General features: G+C 47.3%; 1 pseudogene; it reads left to right on the top strand.

The window, feature by feature from the left end:
* Nucleotides 1-6950, top strand: part of LOC111957567 (dedicator of cytokinesis protein 8-like) — a 106652-nt pseudogene that overhangs the window by 64006 nt on the left and 35696 nt on the right.

The raw sequence follows: 6950 nt of genomic DNA, 5'->3' as shown, positions 1-6950 counted from the left end.
CAGCTCATGGACAGATGTTCATTTGACCTGTGTTTGTGGCAGGCTCATGGAGATGTGCATTGACATCGTGTTTGCAGGCTCATGTACAGATCTTCATTGACTCTTTGTGTTTAAGTGTTACGCAGTACCTTTCCCCACCTTTTTAAAGAATAGTACGAGATTCACAGATTAAAGGGATACTTTGGATGTTGGCATGAAGCCGTTTATCTACTTCCCTTGCCATGAGTCAGAATGAACTTGTGTGATTTCATTGTATGTCTGTGCTGCAGGTTTGACAGGAAGTTGCTAGAACGGAATTAAGCCGCACTTACTAGACTAGCTTTAACGCCAATGACTGGAAGTCTAATTGGGTTACATAGCCTAGCAAATCCATGTCTTTAAGAGAGAGACACAAGTGTGAGAAGGGTGGACTCGGGGATTGAACATCCAGTGTACCGCACTCAACCACGACTCTGATGTGGTAGCAGTACCTTAGCTGACAGGATGTTATTGATCTTCCTGTGTCTCTGCACTGTGTCGCGGCAGGATATCAGGGGATGCTGCTGCTGCGGATTCCTGGACTGCCACGTAAGCATGGTTCCTACTGTGGTGGGCTGGAGGGCCCGCCCCATAGTACTGTAGCGGCCCTCAGTGGAAGTACCACACCCCCGCGGACCTGGACACACACTGGGGAAAACCATCTGGATGATCCTACCTGAACGCCACCACTCACCGTAAATACTGCAAGGAAGGCCTATGACATAAACGTTATAAGCAACCAAACTTATGCACATGCTTATCATCTGAACCCATCCACACTATTTGGCTAGTCGTTTATTCACAGGACGCACCAAACCAAACTTGGAGAGAGCACGACGTCCTCTTCTGAGGAAACCTTGATCACTGCAGTGATCTAACCTTTACGACATTAGTTGCACAACAGATCTGCCACTACTATAGCATTGTATGATTGTAATGTAACACAGTCCCCCTTCATTCAACTGACTCTGTTTCATGCACATTACTACAGTTACAGTGTTTCAGGCTAGGACACATTCGCTGTAGCGCAAATACGACTACTGTCCATTCCTTCACAAGTTAGACTGTCCATACACGCACATCACCATGACCAATGTCGTCCGGTTGTTCCTGCCTACCTGTGTTGAGGAGCTCATTGGAGTAGGGCAGACGGAACACCCAAGTTACACGGTAACTGTGCTAGGAGGACCGTTCCTTGCCCTGCTGGCCCTGGCCCAGCGCCTGGGCTCGTTGTGGAGGACTGTTTGACGATATTGACACCACTGACTAACGCTATCTGGGCCGGTTGGCTAGGAAATTAAAACACACACACAGTTAGGTCTACGAACAAAACACGTCTCAAGACATATCAGTATACCTCTCACACGTACCCGTCTGTCCTTGAAAGCCCTGGACATGCCCTATAGGTACCCGGCTGTCTAAAGCCCTGGGTGACGATGTCCTTATAGAGTACCCGTCTGTCTGAAAGCCCTGGTGACTGACCTATAGGTACCCGTCTGTCTGAAAGGCCCTGGTGACATTGCCCATATATGATACCGTCTCTGAAGCCCTGGTGAATGTCCTGATAGGTAGCCCCGTCTGTCGAAAGCCTGGTAACATGTCCTATAGGTACCAGTCGTCTGAAAGCCTGGTGAACAGGTCCCTAATAGGTCTACCCGTCTGTCTGATAAGCCCATGGTGAATGTCCCTATAGGTACCCGCTGTCTGAAGCCTGGTGACATGTCCCTATAGGTACCGACTGTCTGAAAGCCTGGCGTGAATGTCGCCTATACGGTACCCGTCTGTCTGAAAGCCCTGGTGAATGTCCCTATAGGTACCCGTCTGTTGAAAAGCCCTGTGACATCGCCCTAGGTCCTGTTGTCCAGCCGAATGACCATGGCGCATGAAGGGTAAACCAGTTTATCCTAAAGACCAGGTGCAGGTAGAGGACCAGAGGTCCAGTCTGCGAGGGACGACAGGGAAGATGATGCTCCGCTTCAGCTCGTGTCCAGCTGTTCCCGCGAATCTTCTACTTCCCGAACCCCAACCGAGCGGAAACCGGCACATCCGCCCTCCAGGGCATGGCACAATGTGAAGAAACGCTCCAAGTTGGTTGTGAAACCTGGGGAGGGGAAGAGGTAAATAGAATACTACATAAGTGGGTGTGTGTGTGGTTGTGTGTCCGTGTGTGTGCTTGTGTGGTGTGTGTGTGTGGCTGTGTGTGTTGTGTGGTGTGTGTGTGTGGTGTGTGTTGGGTGGTGATGTGTTGAGAGAGAGAGCTTACCTGTGTGTGTACTGAGGACACAGCCTGATCCCAGGTTGAAAACTCTGTGACTCTCCATCCACTTGACGGCAGAACCTGAGGGGTAATCCTCTCAGAGAGAGAGATTGACAATTAGCACCTGAGGGAGAATGGTGTCTGCAGAGAAGGCGGGAACGTTCTGCGAAGAGAGGGGGAATGTCTCTGCAGAGAGAGGGAGGATGTGTCTTGCAGAGAGAGGGGAATGTTCTGCAGAGAGAGGGGGAAATGTTCTGCAGAGAAGAGGGGGAATGTTCTCGCAGAGAGAGGGGGAATGTTCTGCAAGAGAGAGGGGAAGGTTTCTGCGAGAGAGGGGAATGCCCTGCAGAGAGAGGCGGAAGTGTTCCTGCAGAGAGAGGGGAATGTTCTGCAGAGAGGAGGGGAATTTCTGCAGAGAGAGGGGGAATGTTCTGCGAGCAGAGGGGGAGTTCTTCTGCGAGAGAAGTCTGGAGAGAGGGGAATGTCTGGGAGCAGAGAGGAGGGGAATTGTTCTGCAGAGCAGAGGGGGAATGTTCTGCAGAGAGAGAATATTAAGAAAATAATGCAGTCTGTTGCCATCTAAACCAATCAATAAATCAAGCACCTCAACACATTTATTTTCTCCCCAGCGGGAGACACTCCACTCTTTAACATTTTTGTGATACAACTTATTTTTCAACGGTTGTCCTATATGGCAGAACTTACACTGTTAGCCATAATGAGTATGCTATGTGCCAGGTGAAGTAGCGACTCACTTGTCTCAGCTGGAGAAGCAAGACGTCCCTTCGCAGGGGAGCCCCTTCTCAACCGCTTCAAAGATGATGTCACAACCATCGGTCTCCGTGGTTACTGCCTGGAGATAGGGGAAGCCATCCGGTCAAACAGCCAGAAGGCTGTTAGTAATGACTGTCATTATGAGCCTTTGTAGTACAACGACTAACCTTTTTCAGAGACTCTAAGGTCGTATCAAAATCATCAGTGACTGTGAATTATGCAGGGTGTACCATGTGTCTAATTCTTGTCCAGCGGCGATACTGCTGACTGGTCTCTATAGATGAGTACCATTAGGCCACAAACACAGAGTCAATGAACATCCTCTGTCATGAGCCTGCCACAAACACAGAGTCAATGAACATCCTCTGTCATGAGCCTGCCACAAACACATGTTGCTACTGTAGCTACATCCTCTAGCATAGCCTCTGACTGTTTGGTTGGTTTACAACACATCAGTACCTTCAAGGCTTTTCTTGATATCCTCTGGGTCTATGGCTGTAGTGTAGACTCATTGGTTTTGGCCAACTAAAAGCATGTCTGAATTGCAAATGGCACCCAATGGACCATGGTCAAAGGTAGTGCACTATTTAGGAAACAGAGTGCCATTATGGGACCCACACACCACATCTGTTTATCTCTGTGTGTCTGAAGCTACAATAGTCCAGATAGTCGAGTCAGATTCTTCATGACCACCTTGTTGTTGCTGTCCTCTCCCTCAGGGCCAGAACAACCCAGGCAGTCGTATGTCGACCTATGTGGATGTGAGCAGCCACCCTCAGAGCTCTACGGGCGGGACCCGGCCCTCCAACAGAAAAGTAACTTTTACCAGAAAGATCCCGGGAATAAATGTCTTTATTCACCTCTGTGATGCCAACAGTCACCAGCAGAGGGCAATGTGGCACTGAGCAGATCACATACTGTAGCATGTAGACTTCCATATTTTCTTTAACTAGGCAAGTCCGTTAAGAACAAATTCTTATTTACAATGACGGCCTAGGAACAGTGGGTTAACTGCCTTGTTCAGGGGCGGAATGACAGATTTTTACCTTGTCAGCTCAGGGATTCGATCTAGCAACCTTTCGGTTACTGGCCCAACGCTGGAACCACTAGGCTACCTGCCGCCCCATACTGGCCAAACACTGACAATAACATCCTCATTTGCATTCTGAGTAGAATGTTCTATATACGTCGCAGTAGGATGTTACATGGCAGCCAGTAAAATCTTAAATCTGTAACAGATAATGTGATGTGGATTTCTTTGCTGTCAGAGCGAACCACATGAGTATGTGAAATAGAACCTGAACATGGTATTGAACTGTGGGTCTACACAGTCACAAAGATTTTACAGAGATTAAACACTATGAGTGTGTGTGTGTGTGTGTGTCTGTGCATTTCAAAATCACTCTGTTTTGAGGTGCTGTTCTTGTGTTTGCCATGTTCAAATAAGACCAGACCCTTCCCTTTGAAATGCTGTATCTGATTTCACTGGCTGGGGTCACAGTGCATTTGGCTAGCTCTGGTTTGTGTTGAACTGAGGACTGTGGCACCAGCAGTCAGTCCGTCATTCAGTCAGTAAATAAATCTGTTGGCCTGTCTGAGTGTCTCTCCCTCTCTCTAATCTCTCTTTCTCTCTAACGTATAAGTTGTACTTTTCTTTTAAGAAGTCTTCCGTTATAACACTGAGATAGTCCAGGATTGATGTGATCCTTTGAAGCAGTACACTGTATTCTACATGTAGGTTACCAGACACTACTGTTTAGTGGTGGTAGTAACCCAATGCTCTGTTTCTCCTCTGACAGCAGTTCCATGAGGAGTTAGCTCTACAGATTGTGGTCAGCACAGGAGTCTGCAGAGAGAACGCATATAAATATGCCTGGTTCTTCTTTGAACTGCTGGTGAGTGTGTTCAATATACTCTGAATGTACAAACATTAGCAAGCCTTCCTAATATTGAGTTGCATCCCCTTTTGCCCTCAGAACAGCCTCAATTCCTCGGGGGCATGGACTCTGCAAGGTGTCGAATGCGTTCCACAGGGATGCTGGCCCATGTTGACTCCAATGCTTCCCACAGTAGTGTCAAGTTGGCTGGTAGTGGATCTCTACTCTGAAATGACTTGTTCCATCTCATCCCACAGATGCGTAATTGGATTGAGATCTGGTGACTGGTCAGGCCACTGCAGTAAGCTGAATTCACTGTCATGTTCGTGGAACCATTCCTGGAMAATCCTAGCCTTGTGGCATGGGGCATTTATATTACTGAAAAAATGTATTTGCAGATGGACACACTGCTGTCATGAAGGGATGCACCTGATTGGCGATGATGTTCAGATGTCCTGTGGCATTCAAACGTTGCTCCACTTTTATCAAGGGGCCCAATGTGTGCCATGAAAACACACCTCACACCACCACCAGCTTGTAATGTTGACACGAGGCATGATGGATGCATGTACTCGTGGTTTTCTCCATACCCTAGTCCTCCCATCGGCGTGAAGCAGCAGGAACCGGGATTCATCGGATCCAGCAGTGTTTTTCTAATTCTCCAATGTCCAGTGTTTTCGTTTCTTAGCCCACTGCAACCGCATTTTCTTGGCTTTCTGCTGAAAGATGTGGAACGCAGCCTCCATACCCCATTCCCGTCAAGGTATGACAAGTTGTGCATTCAACCAATGTTGTACTGGACTGTCAGTTGACTAACTGTAGCCTGCCTGCGGCTCTGCACAATTCATGTCAGCCTCTTTTGTCATCTTTCATCAATTACCTGTTTTTCAACCACTGGCCTCCCGTTGGCTGGATGTCCTTTGGGTGGAGGACCATTCTTGATACACACAGAAAACGGTTGAGTGCGAAAAACCCAGCAGTGTTGCAGTTCTTGACACACTCAAACCGGTGCGCCTGGCACCTACTACCATACCCCGTTCAAAGGCACTTAAATCTTTTGTCTTGTCCATTCACCCTCTGAATGGAACACATACACAATCAATGTCTCAAAATATTTCTTTAACCTGTCTCCTCCCCTTCATTTACACTGATTTGAAGTGGATTTAACAAGTGACTTCAATAAAGGATCATAGCTTTCACCTGGATTCACCTGGTCAGTCTGTCTTGGAAAGAGCAGCTGTTCTTAATGTTTTCTACACTGTCTATTTACTTTAATGGCAAAGAAGCTCTAGCATTTTTAGCTTAATGGAGTTGTGTGTGTCCAGGTGAAGAGCATGGCCCAGCATGTGTCTCAGCTGGAGAAGCAAGACGTCCCTCGCAGGAGCCGCTTCTCAGACCGCTTCAAAGATGATGTCACAACCATCGTCTCCGTGGTTACTGCTGAGATAGGGACCATCCTGGTCAAACAGCAGAAGGTTAGTAATGATGTCATTATGAGCCTTTAGTAAACTTACAAACACTTTTTCAGAGACTCAATCTATCAAATCATCACTTAATGCAGTTTCCTTTTTATTTTTTATCCTGATGTCTCTAAGGAGACCATTGGCTGTTTTTAACTGAAATCCAATGTTTTTGTTTGTTTTTGTTGTTGTTAGGAGTTGGAGCAGGCAGAGAAGGTGAACATCAGCCTGGCCTTCTTCCTGTATGACCTGCTGTCTCTAATGGACCGAGGCTTTGTCTTCATCTTGGTCAAAAACTACTGCAACCAGGTCACTACAACAATACACTACCCTAACCACAATACGCTACCCTAACCACAATACATACGCTACCTAACCACAATAGCCTACCTAACCACAATACGCTACCCTAACCACAATACGCTACCCTAACCACAATACGCTACCCTAACCACAATACCTACCCTAACCACAATACGCTACCCTAACCACAATACAACCTACAACCACATACACTACCCTAACCACAATCGCTACCCTAACCACAATACGCTACCCTAACCA

This window comes from Salvelinus sp. IW2-2015, linkage group LG33 (assembly GCF_002910315.2).
Source record: "Salvelinus sp. IW2-2015 linkage group LG33, ASM291031v2, whole genome shotgun sequence".
NCBI classification, from domain to species: Eukaryota; Metazoa; Chordata; class Actinopteri; order Salmoniformes; family Salmonidae; genus Salvelinus; species Salvelinus sp. IW2-2015.
Note: the sequence above shows the minus strand (reverse complement) of the source record. Positions and strands in the feature narration are given on the sequence as shown.